Source organism: Sapajus apella, unplaced genomic scaffold, assembly GCF_009761245.1.
Source record: "Sapajus apella isolate SASKATOON/1434 unplaced genomic scaffold, GSC_monkey_1.0 scaffold20, whole genome shotgun sequence".
Lineage (NCBI taxonomy): Eukaryota > Metazoa > Chordata > Mammalia > Primates > Cebidae > Sapajus > Sapajus apella.
In genome coordinates this window covers 19,657,060-19,679,796 of record NW_022436960.1, presented here as the reverse complement: position 1 = coordinate 19,679,796, position 22,737 = coordinate 19,657,060, and positions in this window count along the sequence as shown.

Below are 22,737 nucleotides of genomic sequence, written 5' to 3'. Positions count from 1 at the left end.
GAACGATGAGATTAGGACATCCATTTATTACAAGTTGGCCAGATGAAAGAGGGCATATGTGTGCAGCAGAATAAATTAAAGAGCCTAATTTTAGCAACTTTTTATCCTCCAATGAGATATTCAGAATAAGCCAAAGATGAGGCAAATGCTGTGAGAAAAATTATGTAAATCAAAGTGCTAAATCCATATCCTTAGATGTCTTTAGGACGAAATGGTTAATCCTCATATGGATCCCGCTCCCCCCACCCCCCAAATCCCTCCAGGAGATTCCTGAAAGGCAATTGACTGCAGTCTGAACAACTGTTCTTTATGGGTCTCTCAGTTCACTATGTATCTCTAAAAAAGTGCATGTGCTAGACCAGCCTCCAATTAACAGTTACTAAACTGTAAATGGATTTCCAAATGCCACATAGCTGGTAATTAGTGAAACCAGGACTAGCAATGGATTTTTTGATTCCTCTGTGAAGTGTGTTAGTAACAGCCAGTATTCTGCAGGTGTCTTTAATTCATATCATAAAAGTACAAATAAGGATATTCCTTTTTCTTAAAGGAAATAGAAGAAAATATAAGACTCTTTACAATTCATTGAATTTAAATTTTGTGATTTCAGCCGTCAATTAGCACTTTGATTTTAGGTTCACAATGCATTATTATGAAAATACATATGCACAAAGTTATTCATTTTAGCATTGTTTTAAAACATTGTATACAAACAAAATACCCATGCTATAGGTATCCACATAACCAACTACAATACAGCTATCAAAAAGGTAGATTTCTATGAACTAATATCGGATAATTCCCAGAATATATTGCTAAGTAAAAAAAAAAAGTGTGATAGAGTTTTCTATAATATGTTTCATGTAGGAAAGTTTGAAATAAGAAAATATGCGTGTATATTTTTATTTATGGAGAAAAAAATACAGGTATGATAACCAGAAACTATTAAGATGAGTTACTAACAGGGAGAGGGTGAAAACAGAGTGAAGAAGATGAAAGAATAGAAACTGAGTGGAGTGAGACAGATAAGAAGACAGTAACACTTTTGGGAATATACTTTTTGAATGGGCCTGAAACTAAATTCGTAGAATTGTTTCTCCTACCCAAAATATAGTTTGAAAATTTAAAACCCCCAGGATATGAGGGAAATCCAACATGGAATACAATCAGTAAAGGGTAACCTAACTGTATTACAAATGTGTAACATACTCCCACTTAGGAGGGTGAAAAAGTAAAGAACCTATTTAAGTAACTTTGGAAGGCAGTATTGCAATGCATACTTAAAAGTTAAGGTTAAGAAGAAAAACACAAATATACTCTAGTTAGCAACATTGCTTTTTGCTAATGTAGGCATCACAAACTTTGAAAATACTTTTTGTATACTGGAATTGAACAGATACTCAAATATTATTTTCTGGATAATGTGATCCAAGTTTCTGTATGTTAGATAAAGAAGTAACAATGTGGAAAGGAGAAAAGCTAGAACGAACTCTATAGTGCTGGATTGGAATTTATCTCATATAAAGTCATGGATTTTGAATATGTCTATAGATAAAAGGTAGAGAAATAAATATTTATGTTTATGTGCATATATTATATATCTATAAAGTGTGTATGGATGCATATTATATGTAACAGTATTATAATATTGTTGCCCAAGTAGCAATGAACACACTTAATAACCAGATCTTGATTTCTAAGTGCTATTTTCCATGTTTTCTAATTTTAAATAAGGATGGGATCTTTTATGGTGAAATAGATTGAAGAAAAATATAAGATAATGTCGGAACCTCTTGTGGCGCAAGAATGTAATGAAGTGTTCAAAGGATGGAGGCGTGTGAAAGGGACACAGGAACCAACTTAAGATCTCAGTAGCCTCAATTGGAAGGATTTGAAGTAACAGCATAAATCATGATAGTATTGGGATTGAAATATGACCCATAAAATAAATACTTATGAGTCTGTGCTGATAGGAGTAATTAACTGAATAAATAAGTAAATGATGGGGAATAAGCAACAGCTCTTCCTTATAATACAATTACAATTAAGTAATATGGAAGGGATGACAGAAACAGAAAATTACCCTTGGGCATGCACTGTGGTACAATAGTTGCAGGCAAGAATCATCCATGGAAATGAAATGTATTGAGCAAAAGTATAACGGAGCACAGGATATTTGCATAGTCAAGATATAACTCCCTGCAAGATTCCTATTAATTACAAAAGGAAAACCAGTAGCTTTACAGTGGGGAAACTTGGCAGACCCAAAAGTGACCAACTTATTAGAGTTAACATCACCAGTTTTAAGATGTATTGGCACGACAATCCTCCTGATATAATCCAATAAGAGGGGTAAAACATTATTTCAGTAGCATTTTTGCAAAACAAACAAACAAAACCAGAAAAACAAAGCAACCCTCAATGTAATCATGATAGAACATCACACAAACACAAAAGGAATGAATGACATTGTACAAAATACCTGACCATCATCAAAAGTGCTAAGCTTATGAAAAACAAAGAAAATGATAGAGAAACTCTTAAAGAAAATGAAAGAGAAACTCCCCTGGGTTGTGTGTGTCAGGGGTATGGCGGGGAGTGGAGGAGGAAACTAAAAAAAAAAAAATGACTATTAAATGCTATATGTAATCCAGGCTGATACAGAAAAAAAATACTAGTGTGACAACACAGGAAATTCAAATCAGGTTTCTAGCTTAGTTAACGAAAATATATCAGTGTCAATTATCTGGTTTTGATAATGTACCATGTTTTTGTAAGCTGTTAACTTGAAGGGAATCTGGGCAAATGATATACTGAAACTCTCTGTTATCTTGCAATTTTTGTATACATCTAAAATTGCTTAAAGATAAAATTTAAAAAAGAAAAATGATGAAAATACTACAGGATTCAGGCACTTTAATATTTAGTGCTTATTTTAAAAAGGGAAAGGGAAAAAGTACAAATGCTTTAGGCTGAAGGCGATGACAGATTCTTAACATATGTCTGGAAAAATAATCTAATTTCCGGTAATAATAATGATTATCTAATTTAATTACTTACTACTCAACTGGTATATTGGAATGCGTACATTATCTCAGCTTTATGAGATAGGTATTATTGTTCTTATCAGTTTAAAGAGGTGGCAGATAGCAATTAGGAGGGACTAAGTCATCTCTCCAAAGCACTGAGCTGAAGTTTGTTCTCTATTTACTAAACTTTTATTTATGGAGTTCTTAATAAGATTTTATTTTGCATGTGTTATGTTTAAGCCTTACAATATACAAAATGAACTAATGTTCTAATTTAAGAATTAGAGAAATAAATTCTGAAAAAGTCTATATATTAACAAGAAATTTACGTAAACATGTTTATGGTTCTATTTCTACTCTATACAACCTTATCTACTAATTTCACTTTATGCCACGGAACGGATTCAAAAATTCATATTCTCTCCCTATATATCACATTAAATCTATAGCTAAAAGGGCCTAATAGAAGCTTTATTTTACCATGTCTTCCTTATTAAAGTGAAAATGTAAACGGTAGATTTCTATATAGTCATGATTAAGTGAATAGCTTTTAAAAAAATTCTGCAAAGTAAATAGAAGTAGATAGTATTATTGCCAATAGGATGGAAGAAACACAGACACAGACACACACACATGACTAAACCAACATACCTAAACAAATATGGAAAACTCAAAACTTTACTCTTTGCTCCCTTATCTATAAATTCCTTTCCATAGTATTCGACTGGCATATGGTCTAGTGACCAGCAAGGTGCTGGCCATAATTCAATTGCTAATTTATATAACAAGATTAAGCTTGAGCCTTTAGCTCTGTTTAGTTTGGAGTGTGTCAAACTCCTCTGGGTTTTGTGTGTATAGGGCGGGGCAGGGGGTTAACTTGTAAGGCTGTTTGGACAAAAATATGTTTGTAAGAAGCACTGAGAAGCAAATTATCTGATGGAAAAAGAGGAGCATATAAAGAAGCTTGGCAAGAACCAGAGCCTTGATTGTCAGAGTGAAAGGAAATTTGGAGTAGTGTTGTATTTAATTATTCCTAGCTATGCCCCAAAGAAAAGGACATCCCACGTGAGACCAGGACTGGCAGGATTACTGGAAGAAAACAACATTAGAAAAATATTCATAAATTTTTTTGATTTTGAAGTAAGAAACCATAGGAAAGGGAAAGAGAATGAGATACCGTCTCCTGACTTTTGACATCCACCAACCACTCTGTGAGTGTTTCCCTGAGGCTCAGAACATACTGAGAATGTTCATATACTTGTTTCCAGAGTTTTGAGAACACCTGGATACTCCTGATGGTAAGTTTTCAGTCCAGGTGCTAGAGGTGCCATGTAGAATCTTTTACAAGTTTGAGTATTGTGGAAACCTCTTCAAGAAACACGACTTAAGGCTATCAGAGGAAGAAAGAAAGGAAGTAAGGATCAGTACTTGATCGAGGCAATAAAATCTTTCCTTGTGTGAAGGACACAATCTCTAGAGACAAAAAAAATTGAGTAAAATTTTAGAGAAGAGTTTCTGTGAAAGAGTACACTAACTGGTTTACAAAATGGCTGCAAAAATATCTAAGTGCTTAAACCAAAAATAATTTCTAAGGACAGGTCTATGAAAAGTAGTTTGGCCATGAATCTCTTCTTCATGTTATCATTCAGGTCCTAAATAATACTGAGTTTCTCTCATCATCTAGGTGAAGCTCCCAAAATTGCTCTGGAGGTTGCTGCTTTCCTGGAAGCAAGAGAAAAAAAAAAGAAGACATGTAGTTGCACATGGCAGATGCAGTGGGCCGGGGTTATCAACGTGCAAGTCCCTTAGCTCACCTTCCTCTGCTGAGAAAACACTTCCACTGCCACACCTCAGCCCCCTTCCACTGGTGAGAAAACACTTCCGGTGCCACACCTCAGCTTCCTTCCTCTGGTCACAAAATACTTCTGGTGCTACACGTCATTGCTGGAGAACTGGAGAGTGGAGTCTTCCAGCTCAAGAAGAAAGAAATACATGATTTTGCCAAGTACCAGAATTTAGTTCTTTGAGTTACTTTTTCAGCATACTCCACTAAGAACTGTGAGAGAGGAACACTTAATATAGATCCTGCAGATAACAAGTATTCAATAAATCTTATTGAATCAATACATGAAATCACCTCTTCCAAAATAAACTCAATTTTTTAAGTTACTAGCAAAATGCCCGAATGAAAGTTTACCACTCTATAGACAGACTATTGAGTTAGAACTTCATTCAGCCATTCAATAAATGTATTCAGTGTATATTTATAGAATAACTATGATTTGCTAACTGTTTTGGGCATGGGGGTAAGTGGTGAATAAAATCATCCAACTACCTACAGAGATTAAATTCAGCAGTACCTGCAGCAGATGAACAAATGAATAATTGCATATATTCATCCATTCAATAATATTGAATATTTTTCTTCAGAAAGCTTAAATCAGTGGTCCTCAACCTTTTCAGTACCAGGGACCAGTTCTGTAGAAAACATTTTTTCCACAGACTAGGGTGGGGAGATTGTTTCAGGATGATTCAAACACGTTACATGTATTTTGCACTTTATTTCTATTATTACTGCATTATAATATGTAATGAAATAATTATGTACCTCACCATAATGTAGAATCAGTGGGAATCCTGAGCTCGTTTTGCTGCAACTAAACAGTTCCATCTAAGGGGGTTGGGAGACAGTGACAGATCATCAAGTATTAGATTCTCATAGGGAGCATGCAGCCTAGATCCTTTGCTTGTGCACTTCACAACAGGATCATGCTGCTGCTGATCTGACAGGAGATGGAGCTCAGGAGGTAATGCTTACACCCTTCCTGCTGAGCTACTGGGTTCCTAACAGGCCATGGACCGGTACTGGTTCATGAGCTGAGAGTTGGGGACCGCTGACTTAGATTCTAGTGGAAAAAGATGGGCTGTAAACAAACTACATAGATAAATAATACAAGCATATTAGTGGGCCAGCTGTAGCATGTTGGGAAAACAGGGGCATAAGGAAATGAACAGGCTCATTTCACCAGTTGGGATCAGGAGTAGTAATTATGTAGAGTCTCTTGAGTTTGGGAGAGCTACAGAAAGCAGAAACTGAACTGGGCTTTGGCCACAGGACCTGTGTGCTGCAGCAGTGCTAGGAACCTCTCCAAATCAGCCCATAGCCCAGTTGAATAAGCCCATACTGGCACCCATATCTTGCTTGGGCAGTATCTCATGGCTTGACAGTGGAGATGAGTATGAAGTCCTCTACTGGATTAATAACACAAATAATATATTTGTTCACAAGATGATCTTAAGAAGGACTGCAAATGAGGATCCTGTAAAACTTTATTTTCCAGAAGAGAGGGTACAGAAGCTGATTTGGTAATTGATGGGAATGAGACAGCAGTGAGGAGCCATCATTTTGTTCACAGATGAGTGATCACCCAAGAGGCTGCCTGAAGACCAAATAAGGTGTGTGTGGGTAGGGAGGTCTGGGTTCTTGGGACAGTGGCCCAGTTAATGGTGTCCATTTTTTTTTTTCTTTGGTGAGATTAAGAACTTAAAAAAAAAAAAAAAGAAAAAGAACACCTGCATATTAGAGGGAATCTAGCAACTATAGGATATGCATGGGAGAATAAAACTGGGAGGCATCTACACTTTAGCTTATATTCCCAGGCCTTTCCGCCTGTAGGTGGAAGCCTACCTAGTAGCCTACCTAGCAGGTCGAGATGAGGACCTGAATCTAGACTAGTTCACTGCTGACATTTTCTACCTAAATGCCACAAAAACTACCCCTATTGTAAAGGGCTATGGCAGCAACCTGTAGATCTATGCCCTTGTCCCCATTCCTCTATGACACCAGCCACCTTATACATATTTTATGGAAGTATTGGGTTAGATAATCCCTATCTTGCCAGTATGCCAAGAATACAAGGCCTTAACTGCTCTTTGTCTGGGCCATTTCTCATGAGTTTGCAGAGAGAATTGTAAACGATAAGGTATTGTTTCCTTTCAGGACAGAGCAATCTTACCTACTTGGAAGCTATAAAAATAGTAGATTATTCAAAGTGTTGCTAGCAGCAGTGAAAAATCTACTGCAAGCTAACATCCATCCTGGCCCCCTAACTTTATAGGACTGGAAGGCAAGGGGAAACCTCTCAAATATATTGATGCTAATACTGTTGGTGGTGTCATGGTAATAAAATCTTTTGTCTCTGACCCAAGAGTTTTGTTTCTTCTGACTGCATCCAAAGCTAATTTCTTTGTGTCTAAGTGGGGTAAAAGCAAATCCCAGGCCTGTTAGGAACTCAGCAATTGGTGTTTACTTTGGTCAAGTTGTATTTGAGATGTTTATTAAACATTCAAGTGATGATGTCTAGTACATCTTGGGTGTGTAGTTCTGGAGTTCAAGGGAAAGGTCCATGCTATAGAAAACATTGGAAAGTCATCAGGATAAATAGAGCATTTAAAATGAGTTCACCAAGGATATGAAGTATTTAGATAAGGACTGAGACTTGAGACACTTAATGTTGATATACTAGCAAGTACCAGTAAATGCAATGGAGCATTTAGTGCTATTTTATTGCTGTGTCAGGAAAGCAACATGGACTTGAAAGAAGTAAAAGAAAATGCCCCTTGGATCATGACAGTTTGGTCTTTTCCTATGTCTCTATTTTATCTCATACCACTCTAATGATATTGGATATATGCTGTTCCTTACACTTACAACTTTTCCTACCATATATCCTTGCCTTCAGCACATTCCTGGGCTTGGAATGCTCTACCCACTCATTTCTAATAACTAACTGTATCTGTCCTTTTAGATATCTGCTAAAATGTCATCTCCTCAGTAAGGCTATTCCAACTACCCCACACCCAGTTATAGTTATCAAAATACACATTTGTTTTCTTCATTGAGAATATCAATTTATGTATTTATTTATATGCTTAAATGCTTCTATTACTTTATATGTCATTGCACACCTGCTTATTTACTGACTACATCCTTTATAATTCCTCATGAGAACACAGACTTCAAAAATCTTACTCTCTGCTATATTCCCAATATCTGAACCAGTGCCTGGACTATGGAAATAGTGAAGTAAATATTTTGAGAATTAATCCAGGACCTGTTATACAACATTTGGCTTCTGAATTTATGTGAGCTACAGTTCACTAATTTGAAAAATTATATCAATTTTATGGGTCTTGTGAGAATTAACCTTTTTTTAAATACTGATGACACATAGTAGGCCTTCAGTAAGTGAAAAATTTAATTATCTAGTATTTGAAGACTATATGAGAAAAATAAACTGAACATAACCTGTCATCTATTGCAAAGGAGAATTCTCTCTGCTTAGGAAGAAAAATGAATGGGTTAGGCTAGTCTACCAGTGAATAAAGAGTACAGAGTGAAAAAAGACTAATGGACAGACTGAAACTTCAAAGACTGGGAGCCTGGGGAAAAAAAACAAAATGAAGCTAAAGATACTCGAACCAAAATGAGTAAAGATCCAAGCAACAGAATAAAAAGAACATTGTACAAGAAGTGTCCATAAATCTAAAGAATGTTTTTGATTCAGAGGGAGCAAGAGATCAGCAAAGAAGAAGATAGGTAGTGAGAAATGACAAAGAGTATTCTTTGATAGAAGTAGCTGAACTGTCATAAAATAAAAAATAATACTTGCTCTTCGGGATAATAAAAGAGAGTGATGGAGAAGAGATGCAGAAAACACGGTCAAAACTTCAGAGCTGTTTGTTGTTGATGTTGAAAACTATCAATCCTGGGTCTAAAAAACTGATTAAAAATTAAGCGTTATATAACCTTGACTAAACTCTCAGAAAATTCCAGAATTCATAAGAAGGAAGTCCAAATGTCTTAGTGAATAGCTTAGCTTCCTTATAAATCCAGTTATGAAAGATGAGATTTCCTTCTTAAGTAGGGAGTGCTTGGGAATAAAACTATATTAACATATGAGTCTGTGTTTGTGTACATATGCCTATGCATATATACATAATGTGAGGACTACAATAATAAAAGCACCAAATGAGAAAAGCAAACCAAAAGACTATTTTTTTAAAGAATGGAAACAGGGTCTATGTACACCTACCAAACACAAAGTAAACATTCAATCGCAATAATAATAGAATGTTATAATCCTATTCTAATAGTTTACTTTATAAATTATTTACTAAATAATTATTATATATTATATTTACTAAATAATTATATAAACTAATATAACAGTTTACTAAATTATTATAAATTATTACTTGAATGAATGCTATACATTTGTATAAATATCTGAAACTAGAACACATGTATTTGTTCAAGCTGAAAGCCTGGGACCTTGAATTGGGCCCCATGATGAGCAAGGAAAGTCCTCAAATAAAAGATTCAAAAGAGAAGTTTACTGGAAAAATTCCATCATAGAGTGAAACTTAAATCTCATATGAGATTTCAGAGTCAAGGGTCTTGGTAGTAGGTGAAATCCAGGTGAAAAGAAGCATAGTGAAATGGTATTATATAAGGGGAAATAGAAAACCAAGAAGGTGAAGCCTGAAGACATTTCCTTAGTCATCAAATAATAAAATAGTAGACAAACTGCTGTAATAATTAATTTTATTTGTCAACTGGACCGCACCCTGGGGTGCCCAAAATAAACTGCTTTTCTAGGTATGTCAGTGAGGATGTTTTCTAATGAAGTTAGCATCTGCATCAGCGGTTTCAGTAAAGAAGATGGTGCTCCCCAGTGCAGGGAACATTATCCAATCTATTGAGGGCCTGAAGGGTACAAAAAATTATAGAAATGAACAATTTACCTCCTTTTATTCTGCCTTACTACATGAGCTGGGATACCTCATTTTATCTTATTTTGACGTTGGACTGAGATTTTCATCATCAGTCCCCTGGTTCTCAGGTCTCTGAGCCTGAGCTGAGTTAAACCATAGACTTTTGTATGCTCCAAGAACCTTGTGCATGTTCACACAAAAATACTTATTTGTTGTTCATTTCTGCATCCTTTCCTTTTCGTCATGCAATTATTGAACACCTGCTCTGTTTCTCATTCTGTGAGGAAGAAGGAGGGAGAATAATAAATAAATAAATACACTCTCTTCTCAAGGAACTAATAGTCCAGAAACAACTTCAACCATATAAACATATAATTGCAACACAGAAACATCCCAAAATTAAGAGAAAAAAGCACACATTTTAAAAGCAAAGGATAACTGTACATTATAAATCTTTGTAAGAAATATCTTTGTGTAGTAGCCAAGTGAGGCTTGGATCTCATCAAAAGAAGCACTAAAATAGTCTACATTGTATCAGAGTTGACTGGATCCATTTCAACTTTCTTTGTACCTGCATATCCTGCCCCTCATTTATAGGTAACTAATCAATAAATGTACCTGGATATTAGTTGGTGTCCCTAGCTGGTGGCTCCAACCCTAAACTTATCATATTTCCTACCGCACATGGATTTCTTGTGTATGCTTTTTCCCCTCAATTCTCTATATGTAAAGACATGAGTATTTTCCAAATCATGTTAACACACACATACACAGAGCTTAAATTTGGCTTACTCCGAGTGATCTTGGCTAGTCTACTATACTCATTTAATGGTTTCTATCATTTTTACAATATTTATCACAATTTAATTAGGTATAACATTAATAATTTATTGTTTATCTCCACCCCACAATCCCACTAGACTATAGCTGTATGCAGTACATAAAAAATGGACTATTTTATCCCTAATATCTAGCTCAGGGAATGGCATAGAATAAATATTTAATAAATCATCCCTAGATGAATAAAGGAGACATTAGTTCCATGTCAGATTATTTTTCAGATTTGTTGAAATTACTTCCATAAAAACCTTATATTGCAAACTTCTGCCCTAATGTTTGTAAACTTAAATTACTTGTCTCCCACTTCCAATTTTCTACATACAGAGATTCCATCACTTGATGGATCCCATCCATCACAACCCTTCAAATGAATGTAGCTTCTTGACTCAAAAATATTTAATAAGCCCACATTAGCAAAAGAATGATGCCCAACCTCTTCAGACTGGTAATCAAAGTCCCAAATTCCATCTTCCTGAAAACTATACTACATTTTTCGGTTGCCATGTTGGCATATGATATGCTGGTCCCCACCAAAACTCATGATGAAATTTAATCTTCAGTGTAGTAGTGTTGGGGACAAGTGGAGGTGTTCGGGTCATGAGGATGGATCCTCAAGAATGGCTTACTGTCATTCTCTGGGTAGGGAGTGAGTTCTTGCCATAGAAAGACTAGATTAGTTATCATGAGAATAAATTAGCTTCTGCAAGAGTGGGTTGTTATAAAGCCAGGAGAGCCCTTCCTCAGGTTTTGCTTTTTTGCATGTATCTACTTTTAGTTTAACCTTCTCTGCTATGCTATGACATAGCACAAAAGTCCTCAACAGAAGCAAGGACATGCCCTTGGATTTGCTAGCCTGAGTTAAATAAGCCTCCCTTCTTTATAAATTACCCAGTTTCAGCTATTCTGTTACAGCAACAAAAAGTAGACTAAGACAGCCATCCTTAAAGTTAGGTGTGCACATGTAACTAAGTTTCAGTCAATGGAATTTGAATCATAATGATGCACTTAACAGAACTGACCCATCACAAATGTCAACACATGAGTCTCCATGATCTTCTGTCTGCTGTCTGCATAACAAAACCCAAGGCAATCTTGGAAGCTATATGAAAGAGGGCAGAGCCTGCAACAGCTAATATAGTTTAATGTGGAAAGAAAATTCTCTGTACATCCAGCATATCTACAAATTGGACTTTATATGAATCAGAAGTATAATTCTATTTGATTAAACCACTGAGATGTTAAGGCTTATCTGTTACATCATATAGCATTGTTTACATAATATGTACTTGCTTACATCAATATTCTCCTTTAGAAATATTTTTCTGTAGCAAAAGTGAAGTCATACTTGTTTCACTTTACATGTGTAAAAGAAGAGACACCTTGTATGCTGTATATTACATATCTCACAGGAATAAGGCTGTGTAGACTGATATTCCACATTATTCTTCTGTGAAGTCACAGCTGTTTGCACAAATTATTGTATTTTCAAAATGGAATAAATTGCATCCTCTCTCCCAAATTGGTACAGAGGCTAATTGGACACTGACAGGAAGTGAAGCTGAAAGAAAACTGGAAACACTGTTTTGAGATAGTTTTAATAGACCATGTATAAGAAGGGCAGAGAAAATCGGTATGATGAGAGAGAAAGCCAAAAGATAACAAGGAGAATCAGAGATGAGCGCTCGTTTCCGTCACACAGAGTCAAAGGAAAGAGGAACTGCTTCTCTTCTCAGTGATGCTCATGTCCTTCTTCTGGCCTCTAGTGAGGCACAAATAAACCTTTGGCAATGGCTTTTCTACGATACCCAGGTGTTCCTCTGCTAAATTTTCTTTTTCTGGACCATCTACTTTGAGTAGTCTTCTGTCACACTCAACCAAATATCCATTTGCTAAGGCAGTAGTACTCCAAGCTATAGGTCTATGTGACTTGGCTTGATGAACTTCCTTCTGTGAAATATCATCCCCCTGACTTCTACACTTTCCAGTCACACTTTTCTTCATGTTCCCCCTCATGTTTTCAGGACAATTTAAGAGGAAAGGTACATTTTCTATCCTCCAAATTATCAAAACATATTTTTATCAGAAAAGGAAATAAAACATATTCTTTAAATGATCCATGTGATCATGAGGAGCTGTGAACACTAATTCTTCAAAATCTAAGAAAAAATATTTTATAATTCATAGCTGATGAGATAAAATTATGGACATATTTTGACATAAATATATGAAATATTTTATAAAAGCAAAAAATTTTCTCAAAGTTACTGGCATATTTTACTAAAAGCAGGTGCAATGTATCTAGTTAATTAAAATGTTTTAAATACAAATCATTTCTGCAGCTTCACATCAGTACATGTGTAGTTTCTTTTCTCGAGTCTACTTTCTATAAAAAAAGATGTTATGATTAGAAAATGTCCTCGAAAATAATTTCTTGACTGTAAAATTTATCCCTCCCATTTTCTAGTGTTAAATCTGTATTATATTATTTTGCTGGGTCATAATCTGGATATTCTCATGCCTGTCAGGACACATTCTGATATGATCTCATAGCTCTTCCACACTTAAAAATGCAACACATTTGACATTCCATCAGGCTAATGTTTATGCTCTTGGAGAAGTTGGATATTCAAAGAGTGTGGCTGCAGAGATCCAGAGAGCTTGAGTTTATAACATTTTGATACTTAAAAACATTTTGTTTGATTATCAAGAACATTTTGATATTGATCTAAAGATATTGAGAGATCTTTAAATTCATTTGATTTATAATAATGCTTATTATATTTCTTATTATTTTCTGCCTCCTTCTCAACCTTCGCCATAATCAATACCATGAATCAAGTTAGTTCTCTGCACCAGTCACTGGCTGATGTTTCATCCACATCAGCTCAGTTAATCTTTACAATCAGAGCATGAGGCAAGTATTTTTCTGAGGAGGAGGTTAAATCTCAGAGACATTCACTAGCTGACCTGAGTTCACATTTTAGCTGACAGTTTTTGAGAGCTTCAGCCTAGTTCAGTCCATAGCCCACTTTCTCAATCTCTACTCTTTCAAGGAAGAGAGTAGAGAGGAAAATCAACATTGAGGAGCAGTGCAATGTAGGACAGTAAGATGTCTGAGTCTGACAGTTGTTCTGTTTTGGAAAAGTGGTGATAGATATGGTCAGAAGATAGAAAGCTATGGCCACACAGTATATCACGGGGATTTAGGACAGTGTTTACTATGATCTCCCTGTGTACCCTCCTGGGGCGAATTAAAATGACAAAAGAATTGGGTAGAAAAATGCAAGTAATACTCTCCATGGGAAAGAGTACAGGCAGAATTGGAAGAATGCAGGCTGTGCTCAACTTACTACCTACATCATTACCAGACCTGCTACTTGAAAGGAGAGCATCCTGGGCTGTAAACCGTATTAACTATGATAGCTAGGAAAGTGTGTCTGCATCTACTATGTTACGACTTAATGCCATATGCTTCTTTCTTCTCTAGAAATAACATGGTTAATCATTTGTACAATGCTCTTATTAGTAAGAGGAATTGAGCAAGCTCAGAGATGGTGGACTTTTCTATTCGGAGCTATTTCAATATTACCATCTGGAATCCTACTATTTTGGCTTTTGCTCTATTTCTGCTACATTGTATCCAGGCCTTGAGAAGCCTTACATTCCTTCAGCAGATTGAAGCCAATTCCAGCATTAATTTAGGGCTATAACACGTTCCCACTGGCTTCACATTCTTCCCTTTTTAACTCTTTCCCCGTATCTTATTGAGAGTAAGGTTGTCTTGCTTCTAAAAAGAAGGGGAAGTTCATTTCTGAAACCCTGAGGGTAATTGCTGGTTGTAAAGTAACTGTGCCTTGCTTCTTTCTCCATAGCAAGAAAGACTAGCCAAATTTACAGTGCAGAGGTCCAGGAAAGGGCCTGGGGAGCGAGCAGGTTGTTTGCTGCCAACCCTAAAGATGCAGGGATCCAGCCATGACCATAAAGTTTTTGGCCACACAAATACCTTTGTTCAGAGAGGTCTTCAGCTGCGGTGACATTTTACAAACAAAATAGACTTGGCTTTCCTGGAAAGTGATGGAACCATTGAAAAGCCAGAAAAATAGAGTTTTAATGGAGTAAAAATTACAAATGCCATATGGCATATGGAATACATTGTGAAGAACTAATCATGAGACTAGAAGCAATAGATTTAATAAGACTCCATTCTCACCACTCATACAGACAAAATTAGCAATAAATCCCATATGATGGTATGGACAAAGTAGCATGATCATTTACCTTTTATTACTTTTCTTTATCTGTTTATTTTTACAAAGGGAACAATGAAAAGTATTCCGTGCATTTGCTTTAACTCTTATGAACAAATGCATGCAGTAAAATAACGGTAATGCTTGAATAATGATTTTAAGGTTTCCTTTATTTCGCCTTTTAGACAGTTCATTGGTCATATAATACTATAGTTAGAAATTTTGCTTCATCGTCAAGAAAGTAAATGCCTTCATACCTCAATGTAATTTTGAATCTCTCTTTGTAATATGGAAGCCGAGGGCAACTAGCAACATTTGAAAACTGGGGTTTTCTCTGTGAATTTAATTTTATTTTATATTTCATTCAGCATGGTGTATATAGAGAGTGATTTATTTAACTTTCAACTTCTCAAACATTTTCTCTATCTTCTTGTGGTTGTTTTCTTAAATTATGAGTTAAGGCTTAAATATAATGCTCCCTGAGCTTCTCTTCCATGAAAAAAAGTGATGGTGGGGTGTTTCATATTAAGTCTCAAATTATTAAAAAAATACCAGCTTTAGAATCTGAATTTACTGATATGATTTTCAATTTTCCACTTACACAAAGAAAATGAAATTTAACATAAAACCAATTGCTTAAAAATACCTTTTAACACCCCATCGTCAGTGCTTCATAGTAGAAAAAGTGGTTTGAAACTAAATTTTTTTACTCACCAATGGTAGCAATTATATTAAAGATCGAAAAATAACTTTTGTTATTGTTGGCATTCATAATTTCTTCATTCTTTTTTCAATTCTGGATTACAGCATTTTAGGATTTGGAACATATTTTGTGTAATTTATCAAATAATGTTTGATCAAAGAAATGTTTGACATATGAAAGTATATATTTTATATTTTTACATTGTGAACAATTAATGAGCTGTGTACCCACTCTTTATTTAATCTACCTAAATATTAATACTTACTCCAATCACATGACACTGACCGTTTTCTAGCGCTAACCACTGTCCTGAATATATGTGTGTAATTTTCTTGCTATTTTATACATTACAATTTTAGCTCACATACATGCCATCTTAAGCAACATATTGCTTAATTGCTCATAATTTAAAAGTTCTTAAAGTGATATCATACTGTTGGTAGCCTTCCGTTATTGGCTTGATTTTGCCCAATACTGTTTCGTGATTCAAATGTTTGTTGTATGTGGTGATAGTTTGTTTATTTTTACTGCTGTATAGTGTTGTACTCGGTGGGTATACTGCAATTTATTTATCTGTCCTCCTGATGATTAACATTCGTGTTGTTTTCAGATTTTGTTTTATTTTGGTTATTACAAAAAACATTCTTGTACATTGTATTATGCATGTCTTATAGTTCTTATGTACAAGAGAGTTTTCTACTGAAACAGCTTTTAAGCTTTTTGATTGTGACTCACAACTAGAAAAACTTACATATTGTGACCAGAAAAATAACGTGAAGAACTGTGCAGAATGTAGCATATTGTCCTACTTAAAAACTGATTACCCAGCATGTTATTATTTCATAGATGCCAATAGACGACACAAAACTTCCAAGTCAGAGATAAAGGATTTCAATACTCATGGCAAAAGCAGCAATCAGAGCTTCACATTTGCTGGTGTCAATTTCTCATACCCTCAAGTCCCAGAGTCATGACACAAAAGGGTCCATGATAGATGTCTGAACATACAGTGGGCTGTGCTAGAGGAGAGTTAACACTGAGCTCAAGTGATCTCTGCTTATATACTATGCTTGCACTTTGTCTCGGGGAAGACATTCCCTCATCACTCAAGGCTGTTCGCTGTAAACACTGTCTTGAATAATGGCCTAGAAGAATAGTCAGAGTTCTAAAATTCTGGCAATTCCAGCAAGTATCCTCAGGGATATCAGGGCCCAAAGTGGACTGCCTCTTCCTAAAAATATGTTTAAGACTGAAGCCCTTTCCTTTAAAATGTTGGGTGAATATGGATCTTTTATTTGCTGTTCTATTTCATTTTCATTAGTTCTGTGTATGACTCACGAAAATAATTTCACAAAATAATATATAGTAATCCTCAATTTAAACAACAAACAAATAAAAACAAAAATTGCTATGTTAAGTATATATTTGAGAGTGTAATTGCAGAATTATATTCTTCCTTAACATGCAATGTGAATGGTTTTATAAAGTGATTTGTCAGTTATCATTTGCCTTTTTACAAGTGATGTACGAATATTCCCCTTGCCATATGTCTTTACCACACTTGGTTTTGTCAGACATTTATTGTTTGATAATTAAGTACTACATAATTATATCTGATTTGGTTGTAATTTGCATTTTACTTATTAATGAGATTTAGCGGTGTCATATGTGTATAGGTCACTTGTTTTTCATTGTCTGCAAAATGTCTGTATATGACTTTGACCCCTCTTTAAATTGAGACATTTCTTTCTTTCAGATTGATACATGAATTACATTTGTGAGTTATGAATATTGTCAATAAAGTCTGACTCTAGATCAGTTGAGTGAAAAATTGATCTAGAGTGAGTCATTAATTTCTGTTGTCATTTTATAAATTAAATTTGTTTTAATGTTTTCAAGTATTCAATTTTAAACTTATATTTTATAGTATTTATTATGTATAAGAAATCATTCTAGATCATTAGTCATAAAGATATTCATCTAAATTTTCTTCAAAACTCTTAAATGTCTTTAAACATTTAAGTCTTGAATATATCTGAACTGGTCCAATAATCCAAATGAATCAAATACCTAAGAAAAACTGTAACAAAAGAAGAGACAAATTTATAGAGAGTATATTATAAAACATTCTTGAGGGAGAATCAATATGAACCTAAATTAATAGGAAACTATTTATGGAGGGGAAGACAGTATGTAAAGAAGTAAATTATCTTCATATTCATCTATAAATTTACTACAATCTCAAGAAAAATTCAAGTAAAAGCTTTTTCTGTTGAAATTGATAAGCCAATAATAAATTATTATATCTATTCAAAGATCTAATCATAGATAATGCGATATTGAAGACAAGCTAAAATTTTGGAGAATCAGGCTTATTTGAGTGTTGCAGTAATGAAGATAGTGATTAATTGTGCAAGAATAGACAAACCACCCAAGATAACAAAACAGAGAGTTTAGAAGCAGACCCACGCTTATATGGATCAATGATATAGGTGGCATAACAAGAGGGTGGCAAAAAGACAGTCATTTTAGTTAGTTGTACTTCATCAATTGTATATGAGAGATAGGGACAGAGAAAAAGAGAGAGATTGTTTCTATTCATAGTATAATGTATAATAAATGTTTCTATTCAGAGAGACAGAGAGACAGAGAGATAATTGTTTCTATTCATAGTATAAGCGATAATAGTTAATTTCAGGTGGTTTTTAGTTTTTTATGTGAAATTTAAAAATAGTAAATCCTAAAAGGATAATACAGAGAATGTCTTCACCACACATGGTATATAATATTAATTAAACCAGACACAAAATCTCTGATTTATTAAAAAAGTGACAAATATTTTATTTCAATGGAAGAGATTAAGCTCATGAATATACAATACAATTCTAAGATAAGTGAAAAGAGCAGCAATAGAGTGGGATGTTGCAGTACATATGACTGAAAAAAAATTACAAAATCAAGACTAAAATGACATACCACTCGAGTGGCTATAAATACACATAAGAGTAAAAATACTCTTATGTTGGGAGGATGTGAAGCATGTTCTTGGGCACCAATTATGTGAGTAGGTAGCTTTTCCTGATGATATTCTCTGTAGAGTTTTCATAGTATATCACATCTAGATCACAAATAGAATGATCTATGGCAAATTCATCATCTATCAATGACCTCAACCAATATTTGTTATAATTTTACCATGTTTAACTGTGAACGTAGTTCTTTGAGCATCAAAACACATATCCAGAAATACTATTCTCAAGTACCAGGCAATATTTATTTTTTGCAGGTACTTTTCTGCCCTATTTTTTATCACTAAGCTCATATAAACTTTTAATTTAAAAAAAAAAAACTTCAGGTGTCTGTTTTATTAATTTCAGAGAGAAGGAACTTATTGACACATGACTGATTTATTAAATACACTCCCTAAAATTTGGCAATTTTATAGTCAGCAAGCTCAATAAAGCTCAAATAAATCTTCTATAGTTCTCATATTTACATATTTCTCATATTACTCTTTACCTAAGTGTCTATCAACATTGGAATATCAAAAAATAGAACATGAGGGCCAGGGTCGTCTGGAAGTGGGGAGAGAGTATATTTCTTTGTGAGAATTTCTTGTGTCAATGAATAAGCTAAGACAATATTATAAAACCAATTATTATAAAATTTTTGATGATATCCTCTATAGCATGTACTTTGGCATTGATTATCTATGTGAGTAGGTAGCTTTTCCTGACTATATCCTCTACAGAGTTTTCATAATATATCATACCTAGGAAAATATTATTATTCAGAAAAAGATAAATCATACTGGAATAACTGATAAAGTGAATAACTTTTCAGTTAAAAAAAAACTAAATGTTCAATGAAATTTGGGACTAAATAAATGGCACTGCTGCACAATTCATATCTTTTCTCCCCTTACACTGGCCCTATTTTGTTGATTTGTGTAACCTACAGAGCCACTTGTAGACATCTCAGTGTGAGACCTCTATCCCATACCCTTTTTCCCAGAAGTTCTCTCCTTCCATCCATGATGGCTGAGTCTATTCTTAGACTAGTTCCAATGTATTTCCTTGATGTAATCATCAGATCTGTCTTCCCTCGGCACCTTACTAGGGGATGCTTCCCCTTCTCTATGACTAGGTACAATTTCCAGCCTAGACTTAGATCTGACATTTTCACACATTCTCCTCAGATTATAGTAGTTCACAAAATCTTGTCATTTCTGTGTACTCTTCTAGGTCCTAAGAAATGTTTCTCCTGGAATAACCTGTTGTCACCCTCTGATCGGTATGTACTGTTATTATGTTTTTGTGTACATTTTGTCAAGCTAATGTAACGTGATTTTATTTCTCTCACATCATCTACAGAGCCTTACATCAACCTGAATCTAATAAAGACATGTGGGACATAATCTCAAAATGATATCACTGAAACTCATTTCCAACCCAATCAGAATATTCTCCTGGAGTTGTTTGACAATCCAGAATTATTAGGCTTCTCAGTGGAGCCAGAACAATCTGTCTAAAGCCCAGTGATACTCGCCCTGATCAAGTGTTCTCATGGGTGGTTTAGAAACCATTTCTTGCTTTACAGATGTTATTTATCACGAAGTTGCCCTTAGCACCTTCAATGTTGAGGATTTGATATTAGTGGAGTTGTGGAAGTGAAATTATTAGGGTGTCCTTAAAGTCCTTTCCCATAAATGAATGATTTATTGGAGCAATGAAAGAAAGGAATAAGTTTGCCTGCTCAATATAGCCCGTCATTTTTGATGAATGTGACTCACCTTTCTGTAAGAAGTCCAATTTAGCACTGGTACCAATTCTTGAATTTTATGGAGAAGGAAATTGTAAAATGTCTTAGAAATGTGGCCATGGAGAGAACAAACTGAGGTTGAATGATGCAAAATCTGAACTACACTGAATGCAACATAATGCCAATGCTGTTCAATGCCAAGAGACTTGCAGGATAAAATTTGACTTTTTCCTTTTGAAGCAATATTAGCTTGCTATTGAGTAAAATCAGATAGCAACACTTCATGATTCCATTACCTACCCACTTTGTATTCATTAAAGTGTGGCTTTCTTGGCCTGACTGTCAGTGGTAAGCTGAGATGGCTTGCCAGAGCTCCAGAGTGGATTGTATACATTTCTCCCTGACTCCATGTTAAGTGACATTATGTTGGTAGCATGGAATTGGTCACAGTGTGGTTATGTACACCAGGAAAACTGGCACATCCTGCAAATGAAGGTTCCTGCTCTTCCAGAGATCTAATTGTTAAGTATGTATCAACATACTACTAACCTGTGTTCAAAGGTTGAACTGCAGAAGCCTCTCAAATTTCCACCAAAATGACAGTAATAACTTTGTCAGCATAATGCTGTGTTCATCTAATAAATACAAAGTTCCTTCACATTCACAACTTTGGTTGGCTATTACTAATTATTCAATAAAATAAAATACTCAAAGAAAAAAATTGATATATACAAATTTCCAGGTAACATAAAACGTGTTTAATTAGAGCTCAGCATTTATAGAGTAAATTTACCATCAACCATAGAAGACATGAACTATGGAAAGAGCACTGGGAATCTGGACTTAATTTGAATTTCATTTTGTATGTTTATTATGGGAGTCATCTTGGAGAAATTATTTAATTTCCGTGAGCTTCTTATGGCACATCAGCAAATTTGGAACTGATAATGTGAATACTGCAGAATTACTGTAAGCCATTTAAATATGAGACCACATAGTCTCCAAAACATAGCAAATACACACAAACACACACACACACATCAAAGAAAATGCCTAAATCCATTGATAAAAGGATCAGAATACTCTCCACTCCTTTGCTGTGCTGAAGTTTTTAGGGTGTTAGTTCTAGAAATCATGTCCCTGCTCAATTTGCTGGAATCATATTGGAGAAATTACTCCTTTTCTGGAATCTCAGCCATAACATTAAGTAGCTTGAGCCTGATAGTCTCAGGCTCAAGTAGTTGCTTGAGCCTGAGACTATCACTTAACTGATACAAACCTTGGTTATCTCATTAGCAAAATAAGAATACTGAAACAAACAATTTATGAGAATTACATGAAAGAATGCATGTAAAGTAATTGTCACAGAGATGTTAGCTAGTAGTTTCTTAGTGATAATTTGTTATGTTATTGTTAAAATTATCATAATTATTGTTATTTTTACCAGTACCACTTCCGTTGTCATTAATTTGTGATATGTCTTGGGTTTATGCTTCTCTCAAATAATACAAATTGAAGACGATATAAGGTGAATTCCTCCTTTCACAAAGGGTGTTTAGCTAAGGAATCCAGGCCACCTATCTGAGGAGACCAACCTGGCATTGACACTAACTAGAATCTATGTCACCAGATGGTTAAGTGATATTGGGTCACCCAGTACCCCAACTTTACCTTTTATTTCTAAATAAGCTGCAGAAAACATCCACTAAATTACCCTTCACAGGGGACAAAATTATAAATATTGTAAAAATGGAACCTGACTTTGCTTGAGGTTCCTGCAGAAAAAGCAGAGCATCCTGAGAACTGAAGTACAGGTGTCTGCCTGGCCTGTCCTCATGCTTGTCCTTAACCCCAGGAGTTCCCTGAGAGGCTGAGGCAGGTAGCAAAAGCATTAGGAAAATGTCGTGCAGTTAATACTTGTGTTTTAAAATTCAGATCTTGAAATTTTAACCCCTAATGTATTGACTCAAACTTCATCACCTTAGCCCTATTCTTCAGGAAATAAATAAGTCATGAGGGTGAAGTCCTCATGAATGGGATTAATGACCTTATAAAAGGAACTTAAGAGAGCTCCCTTACCATCTTCCCGCCATGTCAGGATACAAAAAGAAGGCAACAATCTGCCACCCAGAAGACGGTCCTCACTGGAACCCGCTGGCACCTTCATCTTAGATGTCTGGCCTCCAGAACTGTGAGAGATAAATTTCAGTTATTTATAAGCCCCTCTGTCTATAGTAATTTGTTATAGCAGCCCAAACTGATAAGGCAGGAAGGCCAATTTACAGTTTGGGGATTAGATACAAAGAATATTTATTTGGGAGGAGAGAGCCTTAAAAACATTTTCTTCAGTAATCAACATATTTTTTAATCCCTAAATTGA